Below are 26,021 nucleotides of genomic sequence, written 5' to 3'. Positions count from 1 at the left end.
CCTTCTGCTCCACCTTGATCCTCTCCTGCCCAGAGATATTCATCTTCATTAACAATAGAAGGGCTGCCAGACAGGAGGTGAGCTTGCTCTGCTCTATGAAACTTTGTCTCCGTCTTTTCCTCCAGTTCAGCCCCTCTGGCCTAAAGAGCCCATACTCTGTCTCTGAGGGCCATGAGTTGCTTGCACTGTTCACACGTGCGCACACACACACTACCTGCCCATGAGGCAGTTAATCATACAAGTTGCACTCAGTGCAATAAACTGGGTAGCCCCAACCCTGCCACTGGTCTTTTCCCTGCACTTTTTTTTATTCGTGTGGCTTCTTTATGTAGCCTATGTTTAGGGTATGTCTGTTATGTGTACTGCATATTTCCCTTCTGCCAGTTAATTTTATTGGGGACTTGGTGCCTTTCTATTTATTATAATCCCTTGACTTCCTTCCCCTGCTGCCAAACACTCCCTGAAGCCAAAATTCTCCTTATCTTGGAAACTCATTCAATCACTGAGCTCTTGCTCCTTGAGAAGTGGCTCTGCAAAAGGCCTCTAAATTTATACCTATGGCCCATCCCTTTCCATCCCCTCCCATCCCTTATTGATAATTGAATCCTGATCTCTACTGGCTATCCCTATGTTCAAGCAGAAGCACTAAGAAATGATTACTCAGTTGCCACAGTACCTAGCACCCCCAAGATAATGAAGAATGCACCAGTTCCACAGATTAACTATCTCAGCACATAACAGGGAAGAAAGGACACCTACTTTCTTGTTGACATAATATATAGTGGTGCTTTTTCTGTTGTCTTGTGAACAATCTTGCCCTTTCTGTGAGGGGGAAACGATCTGGGACCCAGACAAATGGCTCTTAATTCAAGTGTGGCATTGGAGTGGAAATGCATAACAGTGCTGGTTGTGCAGACTTAGGGAAAACCAGATCTAGAGAAAGGCTTAGTGCTGTACCTCAGGGCTGTGAGGTGCAATGCAGAACCAGCTTAGGTTTCAGAGTTGGAACTGCAAAGGCCAAGTCTGAATGGGACCCATAGGATCTGGCACTGCTAACAATGAGTGTTTTTTCCCTCACCTTTTTCTTCAGAATCCACACAGCCAGAATCAATGGTGTGATCCTAGGCTCCTTAGCCGCTGATCAGACAGAACAGGTATAGCTTTATCAGGAGGAGCCGATGAAACAGGAACAAGAGCTCCAACCAATGAAGATCCCAATCCCTGGGGATCCTTTAGGCACCTTAACCTTGCTGTAAGAGGCAACTAGAACTGAAAAAGGCCTTAATCTTTTGATCTAATGATCTCCCAAAACCCGACAGTTTAGCAGAAAGGGCTTCTTTAAGCAAGAAAATCTGCAGTCTATTCTGCTTCTCCTGATGCACTCTGGGTCAGAAAATCTAGCATATAGAACATACAGACAAGGGGGCACTTAAAGCATCTAATGTGGCTGTCAAACATTGGGAAGACAGGTGGGCAACAAAGTAAGTCTCTTAAAAACTGGCTTCCTCTTATTTGGTTCCACCATCTCACGGAACCAACCCAAAAACTATACTATAAAACCACCTTAAATTACACTAACACTCAAAAACCAACTATAGCAAGCTATCCAAAGGCACAAAGTAGGAGGAAAACACCCAATGTGAGGGACTGGTACAGTCCACTGCCATCTGGTGCAATGGTTGGAAGTAACCGAGGCAATAGAGGGCACATTGGCCGTTATATAGCCTCACTCTCAGAACATTCATAGACAGGAGGAGGCATGCATGCACTCAACAGACACTGCCTGGAGAAGGATACACAGTTAGATTATACCAGGTGGCACATTAGCCAGAAGTGAGACTATGCAGAATCACTTGTGGAAGAATCCACAGAAAATGAGAAGTGAATATCCTAGTACAGTTAATATGGAACACGGTTGTTTATATGCCACTTGAAAAATGGTTAGTGATGAAACATTCAATCTCAGTTAAAAGAACGGAAATATGATACTGCAGTACATAAACAAGAGTTGCAAAGTAAATAAAAAGAAAAGGTTAGATTTAAGTAAGCACATACAGCTACAGAGTGCATATTCTCAAAATGACTCTACTTGTAACCATCTGGACCAATAACTTCAGATGATGGCAGTCTTGTACTGAAAAATATACACCCATTGCACAACAACACTCCTGAACTACTGACTACTGCCTAATGTACACAGCATGCCATATAGATGACAATGATGTGTTGCAAGGAAAGGGCCAGCTGACATTTGTGATATCAATTAACTTTCAGCTATAAAATAATTACCATGTACAAAAAGTTAATCTCTACTTTCGTAATGATATAGTCATGGCTTCAAACTCAGGTGTGTGGCAAAGGTTGGAGGTATACATTATTACACATACACAAAAAAAAAAGAGAGAAGGATAAAAGCCATCCAATCAAAAAAGACATCTCTATATGTCATAACTGGCAAATGCCCATGTACAAAATTTGGCACAGCTGAGCCAAATTCTTGAATGGGCCTTCAGGTACTATTGTAAGCCAATAAATTCCATGCTGTTCCTTGATTATGCTTTGTCATGGCACTGATACTTACTGGTGACATAGAAACAAATATTTCTGTACATGGGCATTTGATACAGAGAGAGCTAGGGTACACAGCTGCTATCGTTGTGTAAGCCAAGAGGACTGGGTACCCATTAATCCACACAAACTGTAACACATCAAAACCCTGACCTATTCATCACACTAATGGTCTCATGGATACATTTGAATCATCAGCAATGTTGGTATTTTAGCTATGTTGAGATCTTGTCCACTGTATGTCCATTACCATGTTGAATCTAGTTGTCCCATGTTATTTGTAACTTACACTAACACAATGTGACACTCTCTATTTAGTGGCTAGTATATGTAGAGTGATTTATGAATGTGCTTCAGCGTTTCAGCTATGAAATCTGGTTCGTTATCTCACACAGAAAATGCTCATACTTTTGGATTCAGAGATCCCAGGGTCAACCCCTACTGCTGCTGACCCATTCCAGAACATTGCATTATACTCCCATAAACTTAGAAGATATATTTCAAAGATAAAAGGCTAATTTCTGCTCAGTGGGCCACATTCTGAACTGAAAGAACGAGGAGTACTTGTGGCACTGTAGAGACTAACAAATTTATTTGAGCATAAGCTTTCGTGGGCTAAAACCCACTTCATCAGATAATAGCTAATCTTACCTGATTGCTCTCATGATAGCTGGTGTGGCAAATTTTTTCATGTTCCCTGTGTGTGTATATATATATATATATCTTCCTACTGTATTTTCCACTGCATGCATCCGATGAAGTGGGCTGAGGCCCACGAAAGCTTATGCTCAAATAAATTTGTTAGTCTCTAAGGTGCCACAAGTACTCCTCGTTCTTTTTGCTGATACAGACTAACATGGCTACCACTCTGAAACCTGTCATTCTTAACTGAGGTTAAGGGAAATACACCCATTCATTTAGGATCTGACCCATCATTTTTAGAACTATATTACAAGATACAGGCAACATTCCCCTACAATACATTTCCTGTACTAAAAATTAGAAGGAACATTCCAGTGTCTCTAGAAGAAAGGTTGCTGATTTAATGGCATAGATGTATTAAATTACATTGTGAAAATTCAAAAATACCAATATGAGTTAAAATATATGTTACTAAATATAATTTGTTTGCAGCTAACGTAAAAAAGGGCCTATGATTGGTTGTATTCATTTTGAAACCACTAATATAAATATGAGAGGAAACCAGTCAATGCAGTTCAAGAAACACAAGTGTGCTGTGTTAACAGAGAAGGAAACTGCTTATGAAATGGGTTGCCGTATGGGTTGCCATATTCTGCACTAGCTTCAGTTTCTGGATTGAAGTTTTATGTGGCTGAAAAACATACTGATTTTATATCCTTGAAACAGACTTTTTTCTGTTAGTCATGTGATTAATTTAATGAAAAAACAAAGCTAAAGTTATTCTTTTTGATATATGATTAGATGAATCTGAAATAATATTAATGAAAGGCAATGGAGTTTAATAAAAAAATAACACTGGAGTATTTTGGAGAGAAAGAAAGACGATACATTACCATGAAGAGAGAGAAGCAAAATATTTGTTTTATCTTTCTTCGGGAATAGTTTATGGTGTTTTATACTTAATGAATATCAACAATAGCCATTAGCATTATAAATAGCTGCTTCTTGTGTGCAAGTTAAGACATGAGCATATTGCTAATAACTGCATCCAGTGTTCTATTTGTGGCACACTACAGTTTGTGCTAATATATAGCAAAATAAATCTTTTTCTTCATCTATTCATAGAGTTTACTTGACATTTGAAATTATGTTTAATAATTGTTTATCAAACTCTCTTTTTCAATAATCAAGTTAAAACTACACAAAAGTGACTTTCATTTGTTCAGTTCAATCAGATAGTCTATACTGAATAAAAAAACAGTTTTTGCCAATGAACCATAATTTCCAGTGAAATGGAACAAACATATTTCACCAAAACTCAAGTGTCCTACCATGCTGATCTCCTAGGCACAGCCAACAATCTTAGGTGCGGGCAGAAACCTCCAACTACAGCTTATTTATGAGAGGCATGGTAACTGATTGCCTCCCGTGGACCCCCTCATCTCCCATACCTTAAGTCCATCTTGGGCCTCCAAATGCTGCCCTACCTGCCCCGTGCTATAAGTTGATTTAACCATCAGAACTAGATTTACACCTTGCTGTGGGTCTGATCAGTTTGCCTTTCTTTACAGTATGGTAAGAATATTGTCTCCCTTTGGTAAGACTGGCCATCTGATCCACATAGGCACAGGTCAGAACTTATATGAGAAAGAACACTTAATTATTAAGTTGTTAATGAAATGGTATATCTGAATAGCATTAAGGAAAACAGATATACAGAAAATCAGAACACACTGAATGATGTGGAAAAAACTGCTATATGTAGTGAACTGTAACTGCCTCTTAAAAAGAAAGAAACAGAGAAAGGAATTCCTTAACTCAAATCAAAGGAAGAAGGAAACAAATTAGCAAACACAACACCACCACCAACAAGGAGAACAAAAACTATGCCCAGGAAGTCAATCATACAGTGTGTGCATGTTTGATTATTTAAAACCCTGAAAATGAATTATAAATCTGCAAGGGTCCTGTGATGGGGTGGCTGCCCCTCACTGGCAGAAAGGGAGTTAAAAGCAGTCCCAATGAAGCTTCACCAGAGACAGCCAATCAGAGAAGGGCTGAAGGGAGCAGTCAATCAGGGCCAAGCAGGACCATATAAAAAGGGAGCTGCAGGGCAGAGGAGTTCATTTCTCTGCTGGGAGTTCAAGGAGGAAGGACTGTGTCTCTGGAGGGCTGAGAGAACTGCCAACACCCTGGACAGAGCAGGGCTGCTAACAGGAATTAGGGGAGTGAGGAGACAGCTCCTGGCTGGCTGCTGAGTTTTGCAGACTGAGGCCCTGAGGAAAGAGCAAAGAGGATGCTGGGGCCACAAGGAAGTGGCCAGACAATTTGCTGCAGTAGACACTAAGGGAAGTGGTTAAACAGTGGACTGCAGGTCCCCCGGAAGGAGGGGGGGGGCACAGTGTGTGGCATGGCCGAAGGCTTGTGTCACTGAAGAGGATTGCCACAGTTCTTGGAGAGATGTGGGTCCTAGAGCAGGAATGACAGTGGTGAGGCACCATCCAAAGAGGGTGCACTGACATGCAGAGCTAATTCCCAAGACAGCAGCAGGAGGCGCCACAATGGTGCATGCACCCCACTGCAGGTCCATTGAACCACCAAGTGGATAAGAGATTTCATGCAAGGTACACAAAGCAACACTATCAGTTAGCAGAAGGAAACAGAAAGCAAGTGTACATAGTTGGCAGTTTTTCAAAGAGACATTATTAAGGGCACAAGAACAAACTATCCCATTGCATAGGAAAGAATAGAAGTATGGCAAGAGACCACCCTGTCTTACCCAGGAGATCGTCAATGATCTGAAACTCAAGGTCAAATTACAAAAGATGAATATAAATGAACAACACAAGTATGCAAGGAAAAAAAATTAGAAAGGCCAAGACACAAAATGAGATTAAACTAGCTAGAGGGTAACAAGAAAACATTCTATAAATACCATAGATAACCTCTCGAGGTCCTTCCTGTCCTGCAATTCTATGATGCTATAGTATCTAAGCCTTCATAATATTAGTATGAAGGAGATAGTATGAAGGCTAAATGAACAGAGATTTTTCAACAATAAACTCTCCCTGTTCGCTTAGTTTTTCCCCATTTGAATACCAGTTTTGTTGGCAGTTTAGAAGATTTCTATGGGAGGACAGGCCGTCATGTAAATAGAAAAACACTTTGGCGATCAGAAAAATTAATGCTATGTATCTATACTTCTATTAACCACGTTTACTGACTCACAGATTCATAGATACTAAGGTCAGAAGGGACCATTATGATCATCTAGTCTGACCTCCTGCACAACGCAGGCCACAGAATGCAGACTCCTTGCATTAGGTTTCACATTATAGTAAGGTATATAAACACCTAACAATTAATTATAAAACAACACGAGAGAGAAACTACTGCAACAGTAGTTGATAGTTTTCTGAACTAATTTAATGCTGATCTCTGTTTAAGAAATTGATTATTACAAGCTCCCGATTTCCCCGTCTATAATATCATAATATCATATATTTTCTAGCAATAATGTGTTAGGGCAGGTCTGGTCTAAGTGATACAGAAATAATATAAGTTTAAAATCTCCTACAAGTTCCCTAATCCTGCTGACTCCAAAAAATCCTCCTAACATCTCTCCAAAAGCATTAAGGGCCTAACGAATCATGTCTACACTCTATTATAGTAACACTCATCTGTCAGAAGACACAAACAATACCATGTGCCTAAGCTGACCAATCACACAGTGGTAACAACCACCAGCAAATACACAACCAACACTCTTACCATAGTGAAATTTAATGAATATTCATGAATACTTTCAAATGAAACAGTCACAAAAATAAGGAGTTTGCTTAAAAAAAGGCAATGAAACATTCTATAAACAGTTTTCTTCACCTAGTTTTATCTACAGTATTCAGTTAATTCTCTTAAAGTTGTTGATTCTTTGAGCAACATTTTTTTCTAAATTAAATTCTAGAATGCTTCCTCATATAACTGAGTTTTGTCAATAAAAAAGTAATCACTTTAAAAAATGGTCATATAGCAGTACAAGAACAAATTATTTAAATGGCACTATCTGCTATTTATCCTATTCAATATTGCCTCCCCCCACCCTTCACTGCATGCTAATAAGTGATTGCTGTTGAAGAGGTTTACATTTAACATCTGTCACTTGCATCCAGAAGTAGCACCTACAGGGAACTGTCAAATAGATTGTTATTCTCCTCTGTAACATTAGCAAATCTGTCTCACATAATTTACATACAGATAGTTATACTTAGGCATTCATAATTTCATTATGCTGACTGCTTCACTATTCCGATGTACAATGTCTCTTTAATGAGCCTCAAAAATACAATACTCCTTGATTTATGACTGCCTAACTGAAAAATTATACAAATTGACAAAAATTCATAATATATTCTCATTTTTCCTCTACCTTACACTTAAATTTAACAATGACTCATGAGTTGATCTCCTGATTTGGTTTTATTTTGACAAAAGATATGATCAAATTTGACTTGCCATATTTTAGTGCCACTACTGTCTTCATAAGTATCCTTTCAGATTTCTAAGAAAATAGCACTAAAACTAAAATCTGACGAATTAGAATTGATCACTTGTTGTCAAAGAAACAAATGTGTTGGACAGCCTCTTTCAATATTACTTTTCTACAACTGCTGTAGGTTTCCTAAGTTATAACGTGCAATATAGCTGTAGTAATCATTCACAAATGACTCATAAAATAGCCAATTTCCATGTTCAAGTGAATCAAACTGTACTTTGCTGCATGAATCTCAGTTACATTGTGCACAAAACAGTTTTCCACTAAAGAACCACTTTGCCCCAAAGTAGATTAAAAACTACAGTTTATTAAAATATTATAATATATCTGAACCTACAAGGGAAAGTTCAGAATTAATAAGGATACCACTTCCACCGCTCAGCCTGCTGTGCAGAGATATTTCAGGGTTTTATCAGGAAGTATACTGGGCCCCAACTACTGCAACCCCTCTGTGGTTAGTAGGGTTCTATGGATATAAGTGGGGTCTTCAGTTTCTGATTATCCAACCTGAAATGGGCTTCAAGTGCACAGAACCATTCACTGTCTGAAAAACAGGCTCCTTTAAATTATCTAAAGAGAGAGAGAGAGAGAGAGAAACCACTCATGTTGTCCTATGATTATAGAGAATTTTTTAAAAAAATAATTAAATAATTTCTATTAAGGTAACAGATGGCAAACTGCATTCCCAGACCATTTTAAAAGTCACCTTTAAACAAAAAAATCCTGAAAAAAATTACTTGCAATAATACTGCATATTCATAGAATCATAGAATATCAGGGTTGGAAGGGACCTCAGGAGGTCATCTAGTCCAACCCCCTGCTCAAAGCAGGACCAATCCCCAATTAAATCATCCCAGCCAGGGCTTTGTCAAGCCTGACCTTAAAAATATCTGAGGAAGGAGATTCCACCACCTCACTAGGTAATGCATTCCAGTGTTTCACCACCCTCCTAGTGAAAAAGTTTTTCCTCATATCCAACCTAAATCTCCCCCACTGCAACTTGAGACCATTACTCCTTGTTCTGTCATCAGCTACCATTGAGGACAGTCTAGATCCATCCTCTTGGAACCCCCTTTCAGGTAGTTGAAAGCAGCTATCAAATCCCCACTCATTCTTCTCTTCTGCAGACTAAACAATCCCAGTTCCCTCAGCCTCTCCTCATAACTCATGCGTTCCAGTGCCCTAATAATTTTTGTTGCCCTCTGCTGGACTCTCTCCAATTTTTCCACATCCTTTTTGTAGTGTGGTGCCCAAAACTGGACACAGTACTCCAGATGAGGCCTCACCAATGTCGAATAGAGGGGAACGATCAAGTCCCTCGATCTGCTGGCAATGCCCCTACATATACATCCCAAAATGCCATTGGCCTTCTTGGCAACAAGAGCACACTGTTGACTCATATCCAGCTTTTCATCCACTGTAACCCCTAGGTCCTTTTTTGCAGAACTGCTGCCGAGCCATTCGGTCCCTAGTCTGTAGCAGTGCATGGAATTCTTCCGTACTAAGTGCAGGACTCCACACTTGTCCTTGTTGAACCTCATCAGATTTCTTTTGGCCCAATCCTCCAATTTGTCTAGGGCCCTCTGTATCCTATCCCTACCCTCCAGTGTATCTACCTCTCCTCCCAGTTTAGTGTCATCTGCAAACTTGCTGAGGGTGCAATCCACACCATCCTCCAGATCATTTATGAAGATATTGAACAAAACCGGACCCAGGACCGACCCCTGGGGCACTCCACTTGATACCGGCTGCCAGCTAGACATGGAGCCATTGATCACTACCAATTGAGCCTGATGATCTTGCCAGCTTTCTATCCACCTTATAGTCCATTCATCCTTTCCATACTTTTTTAACTTGCTGGCAAGAATACTGTGGGAGACCATATCAAAAGCTTTGCTAGAGTCAAGATATATCACATCCACCGCTTTCCACCTATCCACAGAGCCAGTTATCTCATCATAGATGGTAATCAGGTTGATCAGGCCTGACTTGCCCTTGGTGAATCCATGTTGACTGTTCCTAATCACTTCAAAACGTTTGAAGATTTTCATAAGATGCAGAATATTTTTAGATGACAAAGAGAATTAAGTGTCAAAAATATAGTGACCTATTTGACCTTGAGGGAAAATAAATGGTCAATACATACAAAACCATTTGAATTTTCATGTATTTTGGGTCCTGATAACGGTGTCATTTCACATGCAGGATTCCAGTTAGCTTCAATAGAATTTGTGCATCTCAAAGACCACTAAAATCAAGCTGTTAGGGACACAGAAATGTAAGAGGCTCCAAAATGTTTATTATGCATGAGAATGTATAGATGCTAAAATAAGATGGCCACAGGATTCCTCAAATCAGCCCCAAGATTCCAATATACCAATAAGGCTACATAGTTCAAATTTGAAACTATATCCTGCATCTGTAGTGCCCAAACTTCTGATCAATGTCAGCTGAATTTTTGGCTAGGCAGGGAATAGAGAATCAGGTAAAATGCGCATCCCTTAAGGTCTCTGTACTTGCAATATTTCATGAAATCATATTCAGTTCACAATATTTCCATTTTTTTCATCAACAAAGTGGAAATGGATCTATGGCAATGACTTTTTGTACATGGTGATTAAAACAGCAAACACCAAAAAACCAACAACCCTGCCCATTCACACACATATAAACTCCCCAAACCACAAAATCTCTGAACTCAAATTAATGAAATACAGATAATTTGTACTGTCAGACTAACATCACAGAATGTCCATCAAATTCACACCTGTAAGCTTAATGATTTTTCCAACTTTGCTTGAATCACATTGGTGACATTCAGTTTTAAAATACATTTTTAAAAAACCTTAGCCACTTGTAATTCTAGAGCTCACAGAAATTTAGTTTAGTTTATCAAACAGGAAGGTCTCCACATGTCATGTAAACTTGTCAAAATTGCCCTTTGTCACTCCCTCCCATAATTAAAAGGCATATGACTGAGACTAATCAAGTTTGATAGGTTTTCACCACGTCAGTTAGTGGTGATTTCCTGCCGTGGTGCAAAAACAAAACAAAACAAAACAAAAACAGACTCAGAGTGGAAGCACAAGAGTCCATGACTGAGAATTCATTATTCCTACAAGTACAGTGACAAAGATATAGACAGAATAGTAATACATTTGAGGAAGTAGACTTTTGGAAGCTTGTCTCCCTCCATTACCCCTAGTGGTTGCACCTTTTTTTATTCCACCCATTCCCTCATGGCTTTTCTTTGATGTGCCACCATCCAGAGACAGTGGCTAATTTATGCCGCCTATAGAAGAAATCTAAAGAGCTCAGCATTTCCTATAGAAAAATAAAGAAAGTTTCAGCCCTTATTCTCCTTCCTCAATCTGGAGTGCAGTAAATTCCCTAGGGGAATATCCAGTCATAAAATGTTTTTGCCCTCTCGATGCTCTTTTAACTTTATGTGTGTTTATGTTTGCATGTGCAGGAGAGAGACTGCCTAGAAGAACATTAACATTCTTAAAATTATTCACAAAACCCCTTATAAATGATATTTCATTCTGTTAAACCTACTTACAAATACATTGATCCTCAGAGTTGATTGAATGCTTCAGTAAGTATACTCTGCACATGGGAAGAAAATCCAGAGGGTATTCTGTCCTTTCTTTTCTTTAGCTTTCAGTTTTTCTGGATATGTGTCTATAAAATAACAAATAGAGAATAAATAAAAATAAATACAGCAAATATGCTCTTAAACCAAACCACTGAAAATAAAAATGAGAAAACAGAATTTTGCAATAATTTCTTGCGAAGTCTACAACTTATTTCCTCAAGGCAGAATTATCATACTGCAGAAGATATAAGTCTAAATGCTGCCCTCATTTAAACCTGTGCAATCAAACTTACTTAGCATTCCTGTATCTCATGACTGGTATGTAGTATCAAACAGCTGTTACCGTGACACCTACATAGCCAACTGGTGATCTGACAGAAGAAATATGACGATCACAAGGGGGACTGGTAGATTCTTCCTAAACAGCATGGACAGGATGTCATAAACTATGTGTAGGGAGCCAGGGTGGCTCCCCTCCAAACCAGAGGGTAAAGAGCCACCCTCTCAGCCTGAGTGGGTGGGGCCAGACCAAGCTTATGCCAATCCCCGGAAGGGGAGGGGTGGGACAGGAAGTACAAAGGGTGGGGCCCTTTGCCCAGTGAGGAGAGCACCAGGGCGGGAGACAGACACCGGTTGCTGGCTGCTCCCTCGCGATCCGGCTGCTGACCCAGGGGAGGCCCTGGGCAAGGAGGAACCTGACCGGGAGGAAGGCCTGTGGCGACCAGCACTGCCAGCCGCTGAGTACCCGGAGGGGCCCGGCTGTAGCCCGGGCCAGCGTGAGTCCGACACAGAGCGGGAGCTGGAGCTGCCAGCAGCGGAATACCCAGACGAGCTGGAGGAACCAGAGAGACCCGCTTGAGAGACCAGGTAGGAAGTAGCCCAGGGGCAGAACTGCACCGTGGGGTGGGTGTGTTTGGTCAGCGGGCGCGGATGGCCCCGCTGACCCAGCGGCAGGACCTTCGCCTCCTGCCACTGACCGGGCCCTGGGCTGAAATGCAGCAGAGTTGGGTGGGCCTGAGTTCCCCTACCCCGGCCAGCCTGCCTTGGACAGCAGAACTGTGCGCTACAGACTCGTGCCGGCACTCCCCTGCCTGAGGGGCGCGCTACAGACTTGTGCCGGCGCTCCCCTGCCTGAGGGGCACGCCGCAGACTCCGGCCGGCACACTTTCCCCGCTAATTCCCCAGCACCCAAAAGGTGTGACTGAGGCCTGCCAGTGGGACCATAGCTCTCCATCGCCCCCTAGGGGCTCGGAGGACCGACTGAAACGTGTCACAAGTGGTGGAGAATGCGGGCAGGCGATCCCTATCCCTGCAGAAAGGGGTTAGTGCGGGGGGCCTCTGATGCTCCCCTACCGGAAAGATGGAGATGGAAAGGCTTATCAAGTTCCTGGCTGAGAGCCAGCAACAGCAGCAGCACCAACTCGTACAGCAGCTGGGCCCCCACCACCAGCAGTTGTTCCTGGTGTTGTTCCAGTTGAAACAACAAACCCAATGCTTCCAGCAGCTTGCAACCCTGTGGCCGGGCCATGGTGGTGCTCAACTGAAGCGGGCAGCCACCCCGGCCCCTCCCGCCCCACCGATCCATCTGGCCAAGATGGGGCCTGAGGATGACCCAGAGACCTATCTAGTGACCTTCGAGAGGGTTGCCTCAGTGGCTGGTTGGGCACCTGACTAACGGGCGACATTCCTCGCCCCATATCTGACAGGGCTGGCCCAGAAGGCTTACCGTGGGCTTCTAGATGATGAGGCCCGCATTTATGCTCAAGTGAAAACAGCTATCTTGGATGCCTTCGACATTACCCTGGAAACTTTTCGGCGACGGTTTCGGGAAAAAGTCTACCCACTGGGCACCAGACCCCAGGCCGTGGCCCAGGAACTGAAGGACGCAGGTACCCGATGGCTCCAGCCTGGGTGTCGAACTGCAGCTGAGGTGAGTGAACAGGTCATCCTCGAACAATTTGTGCACATCCTCCCACCCCAGGGGAGGGCTTGGGTATTGCCACAAAATCTGAGCACGGCCGTCGCGCTTATGGAGGACTTTCTCGAGGCACAGGCCCCGATAGGACCGGCCGCCCGCCCCACAAACCCTGGACCCAATGCACAGAAACTTGAACAGAGGGGGCCCACCTCCCAAACCAACGCACCCCACCGTACCCGATGACCAGATGGCGGCAGGACCGAGTTTTCCTGACGCCCCGAGTCCACACCACTCTCCGGCCCTGGACACTTAACCCGACCACCAGGCCCCAGCCCACTCTGCGGCCCCACTGGTGCCCCCACGCGGCCGGCACGCCCAGAGGTAGGACCTTGTTTCTGATGTGGCGACTATGGTCATCTGCAACGGGGCTGTCCTGCAATGGACTGCAACTTTGGCCTGGTGTGCGCCGGAGAGCGACGGGCCCATCTGCCCTCCATGGCCAAACTGATAGCTCCCATGGAAGTCGCTGGGGTCCCTGTGGTGGGTCTAGTTGATTTGGGCTGTGGGCAGACCCTTGTCCGCCAGGCGCTCTTCTCAGACACCAACCGGACCATTGGGGAAGTACGGATTCAGCGCATCCACAGAGACGTAAAATCGTACCCCACGGTTCGGGTCCCCATCATGGTGCACGGAGCAACTCCGTTAATGAATGTGGCGGTGGCGTCATCCCTCGGCTATCCAGTGATCCTGGGCCATGACTGGCCAGACTTCGTCGAGGTGCTCCAATCCCTACCCACCAAAGAGGCGTTCGAGGGAGCCCCGCCTGAGAAGAAGACAGGACCTGACTCGAGCTCCGACCCTGGAGCTGAGCCAGGTCCCACCCCCGGGCAGGATGGCCTGGAAATGGCTGGTCCCACTCCTGACCTGGTGAACTTTAGCCGGGATCAAAGGGAGGACCCTACGCTCTGGTTCGCCTATGAGCAGCTGGCCCGGGTGGACGGTGAGGTCGTGGAGGCGCGGCACACCACCCAATGGCCCAGGTTTGAACTCAACCACGAGCGGCTTTACCGTCTTGACCGAGACCCCCAGACCCAAGAGGTCTGGACCCAAATCGTGGTCCCCCGCATTCACCATCAGGCTGTCCTGAAGCTTGCACATGACATCCCGGCTGCCGGCCATTTAGGGCAGGAAAAAACTGTGGCCAGGGTCCTGGCCAGGTTCTTCTGGCCCGGCGTCCACCATGAGGTGAAGGATTACTGTGCGTTGTGCCTGGACTGCCAACATGCAGCCCTGGCAGAGGAACGGAAGGCCCCACTGGTCCCGTTACCAACCGTAGGTGTACTATTTGAGCGGGTAGCAATGGACCTGGTCGGGCCTTTTCCAAAAAGTAAGGCGGGCCATTAATACATCTTCGTCCTGATGGACTACGCCACCCGCTTCCCCGAGGCCGTCCCCTTAAGAAGTATCACCGCCCGCACTATCACTGCAGAGCTCATGAAGATCTTCACAAGGGTGGGCATCCCACGGGAGATATTCACTGATCAAGGGACCAACTTCACGTCTAAGCTGTTCCGTCAGGTATGTGCCCTATTGGGGATTAAGAAATTGCAGACCTCGGTCTACCATCCCCAGACTGATGGATTGGTCAAACGGTTTAACTGGACCCTGAAGGGAATGTTGCGGCGTTTCCCCACCCAGGACCTCCGCCAGTGGGACCAGCAGCTCCCTCCTTTACTACTGCAATTCGAGAAGTCCCACAGGCGTCCACAAAGTTCTCCCCATTAGAGCTCCTCTATGGGCGGCGACCCCGCGGGGTGTTGGACCTCTTGAGGGAGACTTGGGAACACAACCCATCTGTAACACAGGGTCTCTTGCAATACGTCTTACAACTGCAGGGGCGGCTGGCGCGGGCGGGCGAGCTCGCAAGGGAGAACTTAAACGCAGCCCAAAAAGCCCAGGAGTAGCACTACAATCAGGGCGCCCAGGCTCAATCATTTGGGCAGGGGACCGAGTACTCCTCCTGCTCCCCTCGGAGGAATCAAAGCTTTTTGCCCACTGGCAGGGTCCGTATGAGGTCCTCCGCCAGGTAGGGCCGGTCACCTACGAGATTCGGCAACCTGGTCGCCGTAAGGAAAAACAGATTTATCATGTAAACCTCTTAAAACCCTGGCAGGACCGGGAAGGGCTCCTAGTTGCCCCATATTCCCCCGAACCGGAACTGGGGCCCCAACCACCCAAGGAGTCAGATAATGGTGAGCCCCAGCTAGCAGAGACACTCACAGTTGAGCAGCAAGAACAGGCACTCTTCTTAGTAAGGGCATTCCCCAAGACATTCACCACGAAACCCGGGCGGACTACGCTCACCTACCATGTGATCCAGACGGAACCCGGGGTGGTGGTCCGAGAGACAACCTGGCCATTGCCTAGGCGAATGCGGGAGGCCGTAGAGGAGGAAGTCCAGGAGATGTTGGATCTGGGTGTTATTGAGAGCTCCCAGAGTGAGTGGCGGAGCCCCGTCGTCCTCATACCAAAGCCAGATGGGAGCCAGCGGTTTTGCATTGACTTCCGGAGGGTAAACGCCATCTCAAAATTTAACGCCTATCCGATGCCCCGCGTCGATGAGCTCCTCGACCGGCTCGGGGAGGCCTGTTATATCACCACTTTAGATCTCACCAAAGGGTACTGGCAGTTCCCCTTGGATCCCAGGTCCAAGGAGAAGACCGCATTTGCCACCCCTTCAGGGTTATACCATTTCACCCGGATGCCTTTTGGCCTACATGGGGCCCCAGCAACCTTCCATTGTTTGATGGACCGGGTGTTGCAACCACACACAAAGTACACTACGGCCTACCTGGACAAAGTGGTCATCTATGGCAATAACTGGGAGGAACATCTTAACCAAGTAGCGTCAGTCCTCCGGGACCTCCGCGCAGCTAGGCTTACGGCCAATCCAAAAAAATGCTGAATCGGGCGGGAGGAAACCACTTACCTGGGGTACACCTTGGGCTGGGGACAGGTCCGCCCCCTCATCAGGAAAGTCCAAGCACTCCAGGAATGTCCGGTGCCGACCAGGAAGAGGCAAGTGTGTCAATTCTTGGGCTTAGCTGGTTATTACCAGCAGTTTGTACCCCACTTCACAAGCATTATGGCCCCGCTAACGGAGCTCTTGACCAAGGACAGTCCCCGCCGGGTGCATTGGTCCAACGAGTGCGAGACAGCCTTTCGAACTACCAAAGAATGGCTGTGTAGCGATCCAGTACTCTTCAGCCCTGACTTTCATCATGACTTTATTGTTCAGACCGATGCCTCAGGTGTAGGGCTTGGGGCGGTCCTCTCGCAGGAGGAGGATGGGGAGGAACACCCAATTGTTTACCTCAGTCGGAAGCTGTTCCCCAGAGAACAGAACTACTCCGTCATGGAGAAAGAGGCCCTAGCAGTTAAGTGGGCAGTCGATGCTCTCCACTACTACATCCTCGGGGCCCCCTTTATACTGGTTACGGACCACGCAGCCCTGAAGTGGCGTAATAAGATGAAGGACAATAATGCCAGGCTGATGCGATGGTATCTCGCTCTGCAGCCCTATGCCTTCACGATTCAACATCGGGTGGAACGAGACAACGCCAATGCGGATTTCCTATCCCACCTCGGAGAGGGTGAGGATGCCAGCTCTGAAGATCGGGAGCTGGATTTGAGGAGTGGGGTATGTAGGGAGCCAGGGTGGCTCCCCTCAGAACCAGAGGGTAAAGATCCACTCTCTCAGCCTGAGTGGGCGGGGCCAGACCAAGCTTACGCCAATCCCCGGAAGGGGAGGGGTGGGACAGGAAGTACAAAGGGCAGGGCCCTTTGCCCAGTGAAGAGAGCACCAGGGCGGGAGACAGACACCGGCTGCTGGCTGCTCCCTCGCGATCCTGCTGCTGACCCAGGGGAGGCCCTGGGCAAGGAGGAACCTGACCGGGAGGAAGGCCTGTGGTGACCAGGACTGCCAGCCGCTGAGTACCCAGAGGGGCCCGGCTGTAGCCCGGGCCAACGTGAGTCTGAACCAGAGGGGGAGCTGGAGCTGCCAGCAGCGGAATACCCGGACGAGCTGGAGGGACCGGAGAGACCCGCTTGAGAGACCGGGTAGGAAGAAGCCCAGGGGCAGAACTGCACCGTGGGGTGGGTGTGTTTGGTCAGCAGGCGCGGATGGCCCCGCTGACCCAACGGCAGGACCTTCGCCTTCTGCCACTGACCAGGCCCTGGGCTGGAATGCAGCGGAGTTGGGTGGGCCTGAGTTCCCCTACCCCGGCCAGCCTGCCTTGGGTAGCAGAACTGTGCGCTACAAACCCGTGCCGGCGCTCCTCTGCCTGAGGGGCACGTCGCAGACTCCAGCCAGCACACCTTCCCAGCTAATTCCCCAGTGCCCGAAAGGTGTGACTAAGGCCTGCCAGTGGAACCATAGCTCTCCATCGCCCCCTATGGGCTCGGAGGACCGACTGAAACGTGTCACACTATGGATAACAATTTCAGTACATATTATATAGAGTATGTAAACCAAACAGTAGACTTCTTTTTAACAATAAAGATAATTCCACTGAAAGACTAAGAATAAAATTGTGTTAAAAGCAGGAGAAGAAGCTGCCATCCTTTCTGCTGTTTCCTGTTAGAATCAATACATGACAGACAGAATTCCACACAAAAGGACAAAAAGATATATGATTGAGCATATTATAGTGGTAATTTGATTGAGAGCTTAGCCTTGCTCTTATATGTACTGGCACTAATCACCATTGTATATCGATCCTGCAAAGTATGCAGTGTTTTGTCCATACATGAATAGTTGCTGACTTTACAAGCTATTTGGAGGCTCATGTCTCATCACACTATCAAGCACTGAGTGGATATAACACCTCTTAAATCTCTTTGTAGTTCCACACAGCAAGGGTAAAATTTCTGTAAGAGTACAAGTACTGAAGGAATTAGTTCCACGAGATCACAAGTCAGTCTGCTGAAGAGAGTCTAGGCTTCCTGTTTCTACTCAGCCCATTTATCATACACTCTGAATGAGAGGACAGATGACACAACAGCAGCTATGTATAAACCCAGCCATGCTAACATTTATGCTGATTTTATTCTAGTTATTTCTTCATTGAAAAGAAAATTCAGAACTTTATCATATACTGTGATTTCATTCAATTATCACTAGAGAAACTAAAGTCATACTAAATAATATTTCTAGGTAGCATTTAAAAAGTGGAAATAAAAAAGAAATCAGTAACATAATAGCAGACTACTATAAATGCCTACACGATAGGCCACCTACATAGCATATTTTTATATAGTACAGCATAAGCACAAAATAAAAATCCTGTTGATTATTCTGATTTCCTGTTGTGTTTATACAACATTTTATTTTGGCCTTGTAAAAGTCTCATAGTTTGCATGTTATAAAGTTTAATTACTTAGAAATATTTCCCCTGGTCATGTACATCTCAATGTATTTTCCATGGAGTCTGCAGTGAAGTTGCCAACTTTAATAATCCCTTGGTAACTGTCATTATGGTATGTTCCCTTGCTGGCAACAGAAGGAAGGTAGAGAAAGTCTGTCCCCTAACACTGACTAATATTAAAAAGAAAATACATTTTAAACATAAGACATACTTGGAAGGCAGAGTTCATAGCACAGTAAAAATAAAATGTCATCAGTACTTAGCATAAAAAATTAAAATCTTTACTTTCATCATTATTCCATGCAGTTCAGAGGAAGGGAGACATGATATTTCCATTTCCTATTGATATAAATGCAGTTGATTTGCATATGAGTGAAAACAAATTATTTGTCATTTGTAGAAAAGTGATACCCGATGACTGCCTTAAGAGTATAAAGCTGGTTTCCACTCAGAAGTTTCACGAATTGGTTAAAAATATTGAACTGCAAAAATGAGCTTTTAAACTGAAAATGAATAGACATGATCACTATTTAAAAATATCAAACTGCTTTCTTCATTAAGATTCTGGTCATAAGTCTTCACACCTCCATATATGACTTGCAGGACATTTTTTTGAAACTATTGGGAAAATAATAGATATGGCAGCTGGGCAGGCATCCAGTAGCAAACTGGAGAAGTACACGTAGGGGAAACATATACCTGTCAAGCATCGCCTCTGACTCCACTTACTATGCCTAGAGCTGAGGCAACAGCAGGACTAGATATATGGCATTGGGCCTGCAGTGCATTCCCCCCCAACCCATTCTTGTGTTACATCTCATTTCTTCCCTATATATCTGCTTCAACTGTAAGTGCCTTGAAGAGGGCCTTAACTTATTTTACGTTGTATAATACCTTGCAGGTTCTGATTTTTGATTTTTTGATTTTTGGTACTTTTTCTACAACAAAATTCATTAACAAGTTGGCCTTTCTCACTGAAAAATTTTTAAATTTGAATTTTTTGAGCAGTTGTATGGGCATGTTTTTGGATGGTATACAAATGGAAACAATGGCTAATTTACATTCAGCAACAAGTCTGTGCAACAAATGACTATGGACACAGGATGTATAGATTGGTGTTGCATGTTTAAGAGATCTGAAGTAACAACCTGGAGTCAAGCCCCCATGTATTCTATGATTCCATTGCTATAGAATTTCCCATAGATTCTACCTCTCGCCCTGTAACTGTGCTGAAGAACTTAAACTTTCTTTAAGCCCTCTTCCCCCAAACAAACATTTCTAACAGATACAGCTATGAAGAAAACTTTACAGATGTGAACCAAATGTAAATCTGGATCTGCTGGCAGCCTAATACAAAAATTCTGTGATATGTTATCTGCCAATGAGTCCAGTTGTACAGTTTACATGCATAAAGTTACATGTCTGCATAAGAGTTTGCAAGATCAGGGCCTAAACTTGTAACTTTAATGTTATATTTGTATTAGTTTTCATTTATATATGCATGTGAACAATTTGCCATGAATAATATTAATTAAGCCCAATTTAACTTCTTCCTTTAATGATAAAATAGAATACATAATGAACATTACAAATAATCTTTTGGATACTGTACATCATTGTTTAACATAGCAAATGGATTACAACTAAGCAGTTCTTCTCTTTGAAAGCTTTTTTGTGCAAATTAATTATAAACAAGATACCAAAATATAAACACCATGATGGAATCTTCACATTTCATTGTGACTGCAATTATTTCATCTTTACTACCAAAGACCTTCACATACTGGCAGCAATACATAATGATTTAGTCCACAAACAGTGATGGCCCACTATTAGTGCCTTGACAATGTGTCACTGTAGTAGGAATACTGACTATTTTATGTATCTAGGAAATCCCTTATGGCCTTCACTAATTCATAAAATTAATTTTTACTGTCCTTTTGTCACAGGACTGATGACAAAATGTAATCTTTTTATTACAAGGGAGAAAATGCCCAGTGCTAGCTTTTTAGTAAAACACTTTTCTTCAGTGATTTAATTTATAAAATTTCATCTCCTTGCATGAATTATGTTCACTGCTTCAAAGTACATTGTAACATTTCAGTTTTTCAATAAGCCTCTTTCAGTGTACAGCATAAACCTAAGAAGTGTCATATTGTCAAATCATGAAGGATATTTTTGAAGCATGTCAAAGTCTTGCAATTCAGGGCTAGTGAACCCAGACAACTGAGCAGTAAAAACATACCAAAATTTTACTCTAAATTTTACTATAATGTACCCATCTATGGCCACCTCAGTAAAGTAGTAATAGCTCCTGGCAGAGAGCATTCATCTTGGCTAAAAAGCTGTCATCAGCAACATGTTGGGTGTCAACTGGAATAAAGTATTAGATGCAAACACATTTGCCAGTTACATGCATTAGACCTCATAATGACTGATGTCACCAGTGTAGTATGGCAATCAATTATCTTAAAGACACTAATTATACTTTTTCCATCTGCTCAATTTAGCCATTTTAAAGTTAGAAAAGGAACCTGTAAAAAGTTTTCTTTTTGAAAATAAAAGTTACAGGCTTCTCCATGGTCATGTTCTTGTACGCAGATGATCACAAGTTGGGCTTCTAAGGATAATAAAAATATTGTCTCTTCAAATTTATTTTGATCGCTTATTATTTCTAGCTGACTTTCACTTTACATGGTGCTTTCTAAAAAAATGACAACCAACCAACAAAAAAAAAAAAAAAGGAAGGGCCTTTTTCCAGATTGCTTATAAATAAATTGAGACAAATACAGTACACTTCATGACACTTCCAGTACAAGGAGTGCACACTTAGTTTAAGGTTTGGTAAAAGAAGTGATTTTTGAGGAACAATTTTAAAGAGGAAAAACAGGGTGTTTGGCAATTGACAAATGGGAAACTCTTTTAAGAGTTGAGAAAAGCATAAAGGAATCAAGAGTAGGAGAACATGAAAAAAGGAGTATTTAGAATAGAGAGGAGTATATGGAATCAAAGAAGGACAAAGTAGTACTGAGAACAGAGATATAGGGAGTACTGGAGTTGCGCACAGCTTTGAAATTAAAGCTGAGAAACTTGAACTTAATATAGAAAGAGTGGAGAAGACAACAAAAAGATTCAAACATGGAAGTGGATAGCATGAAGTGGTTGGAGAAGGAGCAAAAATCATCTTAGAAGCAGAATTTTGGACAGACTAGTGGAGAGAGTGTTGCAACAAAACTAGTCACATTATTCAGCAGAACATTTAAATGATGAGTCGAATAAAACAAACACAAATGAAACCTGAAGTAACTGAAAAGGGAATTAGGGCTAGATTCACAGACTTGGAGATCAAAAGGATTTAAACATCCATTTTGACTTAATAAACACAGAATCTATGTTAGCTCGGGTGGCAATAATAAAGAGATAACTAAACAGGAATAAATTGGAGGTTATTGCTCAACAAGAGCTAGTTAAAAATAAATATACATTCTGGAAATTCACACTACCAGCCAAAAAACAAAGGAAAAAAACAAACAAAAACCTACCTGAGTGAGATAGAACAGAGGGAGAGGCAGTGTTAAGGTATAAAAATTAAATTCAAATTAATTTACAGCAAAGGACAACTGTAAAACACAGGTACAGATGGGGATATAAAGGAAGCCCTGACAGGTATGGACAACAATTTCTGAATTAGTTTTATTGTTTGATTTAGTACACATGTAATAAAATTAGAGAGCAGCAGTTGCCACAAACAACCCACTAGCTGGATTTTAGATATTAATGAGTTATTAAATAAGTCAAATTTTTAATTCTAGAAGTAGTAAAGCCTTTACAGAGACATTGAAGTAAGCTTCCAGACAGCAGCCATGACTATGCTGATAATTCACGACCTGTTGTAGTAGAAAAAGAGAGGCCTGAGGCCTGAACTAAAGCAGTGGCCAAGCTCTACGAATATAAAGTAAACGTAGCAAAAGTCAGGCTGTGAGTGGAAGCAGGCTCTGCCCGGGTGTAAGCTCACAGAATTTGACAAGAACAGGGGCTGTCATTGCAAAAAAACACACATTCCTGGGAGGTGCGAAGCACAGGACACTCTCACAAACACATTTCAGACGGGTTGTACTGAATACTCCAATGGTACAAATACACTCCCCAAAGATACTACAAGGACACACTGACTCCCTCTTAAAGATAAGGTCAGATTGCAGGGTGATGGATAGAGATGTTTTGATTGAACCAACATGTACAAGGTAAAGGGGGGTAACTAACCACATCAGAGGGGCAATATGTAATTTGTTTGTATTGGGGTATAAAAAGGAGCCTGAGAGGCATGTCTTTGGCTAGCTGAGGGGGGAATGGATGTCCTGCCATTCACTGAGCTGAGTCCATTGAAACGGGCACCAGGAACACACACACACAGCCAATGACTAACTACACCTGTCTCGTTCTGTCCAAAGGAAAATCTCACACTGTCTATAATCTTACCCAGGTTGTGTAGTCAGCTCAAGCTCAGTATGGCTGTAACTGGGCTCTTAATCTTCTCTATGAATCCTGTCAATCTTAGTCTATCACCATCCTGCCTCTCCCTCAGCCCCATAACCTGGGCATCAACTTCAACTTGAATCTCTCTCTAAGTCTTTACATCCAGTCTAGGTCTCTAAAATACAACCTTTCTTATCCACCCACACGGACAAAACTCTCAGTCGGATCCTTATCTCAAATCTCAATTTCTGCAACATCCTTCTCTCTGGCTTTGATAACAGCAATCTACCCACTCAGATTATTGTTACAAAGATCATTTTCCTAACCTGTCATACTGAGTATGTCACCTTCTCTCTTCGCATCCCACCCCCTTCTCTATTGCATTTAACACAAGCTACTTGTCTTCACTTTCAAGACCTTTCTTGATCTATCCCTACCCTATCTATTATCTCTCATTAACTGCTCAGATGTCAACTCCTACCACTGATTGGTCCATGATGCCAGCCTCCACTGCCCACTTGTTAAATTTTCAAACAAGCAGCTTGCTCCCATGCTGCCCTTTATGCTTGGGAGTAGTTTCCCATAAACATCTACAAAGTTACCTCATTATCCACTTTCAGATCCTTCCTCAAATCTCTTTGCCTTAATGCCTGTGAAAAACTTGAAATTAGTTAGGCCGCTGGTGTGCTCAGACCACTGTCCATTATGCTAACCAGTATTTTCTCATTGTTTCCTCATACTCCCTTGCCCGATTGTATCCATTTGTTATCTCTGGTCTTACACTTAGATTGTAAACTTGTTGGGGCAGAGACTATCCTTCTGTTCTGCTTTTGCACATCATCTAACATAATAGGATTCTTATCTATGGCAAGGGACTCCGATACAATAGCTATGTTAATGCTACTAATAATGTTCATAAATAATAAATAATAATAATAATTGTGGCCCTGCTGAACTCAATAGAAATCTCCCATTGACTTTAATGGGACCAGTGTTTCACCCCAAGTTTTTACATACAAGTATATAATTTTACATGGTGAGTAAAATTTATTAGAGATGGATATTTGTGTTATACTAGCAAAAAGGAATACCAAATAATACAAATGTTAACAAATTAAAGAGAACCCCAACTCATTAAAGAGAACTCTCAGAATGCAAAACAGAAACTGTAAGGAAGTTAATATTTCTGAGATTACACTAGGTTAGGAATCTTCAGATATACCAACTATTACATTTTTAAGGTTTTTCCTCTTAAACCTTTAATTCACTTTGCTTTTTCATATTCCAGATATTTTTTCTATGTATAAATTCTTCCACTAAGCATAATAGCTAACTGGCAGTGGTTGTCTTTGATCTTCACAGCTCCCTTATGGGGGAACTAGTAGCCACAGCAACTCTGTCTCAGTTTCTCTCCTTCTCTGAAGCTTCATCTAGCTTTCTTTTTGATTCCTTGTTGCGACCTCTGTCCTATAGCCATCTCATTTGAAATCTTTCCTGCTCTTAGGATGTTAAAAAGTCCAGTCCCTCAGAAGGCCAGTCACTCTATATATACGGGCTCTTTAGGTATAGTTTGTTTCTTCAAAGCTTAATGAACCCCCTTGCAGAGTTTGGTAAGGGAACTCTCCTCTGAGTTCTAGGCCAGAGACCCTGTATAAAGAGGTTGCCACCAATCTCTCCCCACCCCTTCCTGTTTGCCGGGCTTGTCTCCTATTGTACTTCTAATGCAGACTGTTCCTCAGAGTCACAGTATGTGGTTCTCTGTTCGAGAGGATGTGATTTCCTGGGTGGCTTCTCACTAGTCTGTTGCTGAAGGCTTCTGCTCTCAGTAGCCCCTCAGCCTCACTAGCAGGCATGCCATCCTTCCTCAGTGCAGCTCATTCATCTCCACAGATGTTGTGAGGCCACCAATCAATCAGACTCAAGCAGTCAGTCAGTTTTATTTTTAACCCTTAGAAGCTGAGACAGCATGGAGGCTGTACACCCAATGACACCAACAATACAATTAAATCTGCTTCTGTTTTAAAATGTATAAAATTATGGGTGAAATCCTGGCCCTTTGAAGCCAATGACAAGATTTTTGTCACTTTCAACGGGGCCAGGATTTCAGCCTATGTATTTAGTTAACTAATTAAAACACATTTTAGTCAGTCATGGCAGAATCCAAATGGTTGCTCAATAGCCTAACTAAAATGATTGATTATTGCAAGCTAGTTGTTGGTGGACAGCTTGTGTTCACAAACCCAAAACACCATTAGGTGTTAAGTTGGACTTCAAAGAGACTTCAAGGTCTGAACAGACATAGAAACTCATCTGCATTCTTGCATAGTGAGAGGTGACATATCAGCAGGACTGAATGTGTACCACTACCACCCTGTTGCAATTGTTTTGTGGGTTAAAAGGGACTCAATCTGTGGAGCTTTCATTCTGACACAAAAATAAAAAGCGACAATAATAGTGGCAAAAATGAATAGGTGACAGCATTTTTTAGTACAAACCAAACACAGACTACTCAATAAGATCAACAGGTCCTTAAACAAAAGTTGCTTCTCATAGATAACTAACATGGTATAGAGCAATGGTTCTCAAAGCCGGTCAGCCGCTTGTTCAGGGAAAGCCCCTGGTGGGCCAGACTGGTTTATCTGCTGCGTCTGCAGGTTCGGCCGATCGCAGCTCCCACTGGCCACGGTTCACCGCTCCAGGCCAATGGGGGCTGCAGGAAGCGGCGTGGGCCAAGGGACGTACTGGCTGCCCTTCCCGCAGCCCCCATTGTCCTGGAGCGGCAAACGCGGCCACTGGGAGCTGCGATCGGCCAAACCTACGGACGCGGCAGGTAAACTAACC

General features: G+C 43.4%; 1 protein-coding gene across 30 annotated transcripts in view; it reads right to left on the bottom strand.

Moving 5' to 3' along the window:
• TENM3 (teneurin transmembrane protein 3) overlaps nucleotides 1-26,021 on the bottom strand; it is a 2,195,833-nt gene that overhangs the window by 2,109,588 nt on the left and 60,224 nt on the right. For all 30 annotated transcript variants that reach the window (XM_073341694.1, XM_073341703.1, XM_073341702.1 and 27 more), the window contains exon 2: nucleotides 11,325-11,446. The gene's annotated coding sequence lies outside the window, so the exon portion shown is untranslated. The remainder of the gene's footprint in view (nucleotides 1-11,324; nucleotides 11,447-26,021) is intronic.

The sequence above is a fragment of the Lepidochelys kempii genome, chromosome 4 (assembly GCF_965140265.1).
Source record: "Lepidochelys kempii isolate rLepKem1 chromosome 4, rLepKem1.hap2, whole genome shotgun sequence".
In the NCBI taxonomy this organism is placed as follows: domain Eukaryota; kingdom Metazoa; phylum Chordata; order Testudines; family Cheloniidae; genus Lepidochelys; species Lepidochelys kempii.
This window is presented reverse-complemented; position numbering and strand designations above follow the sequence as displayed.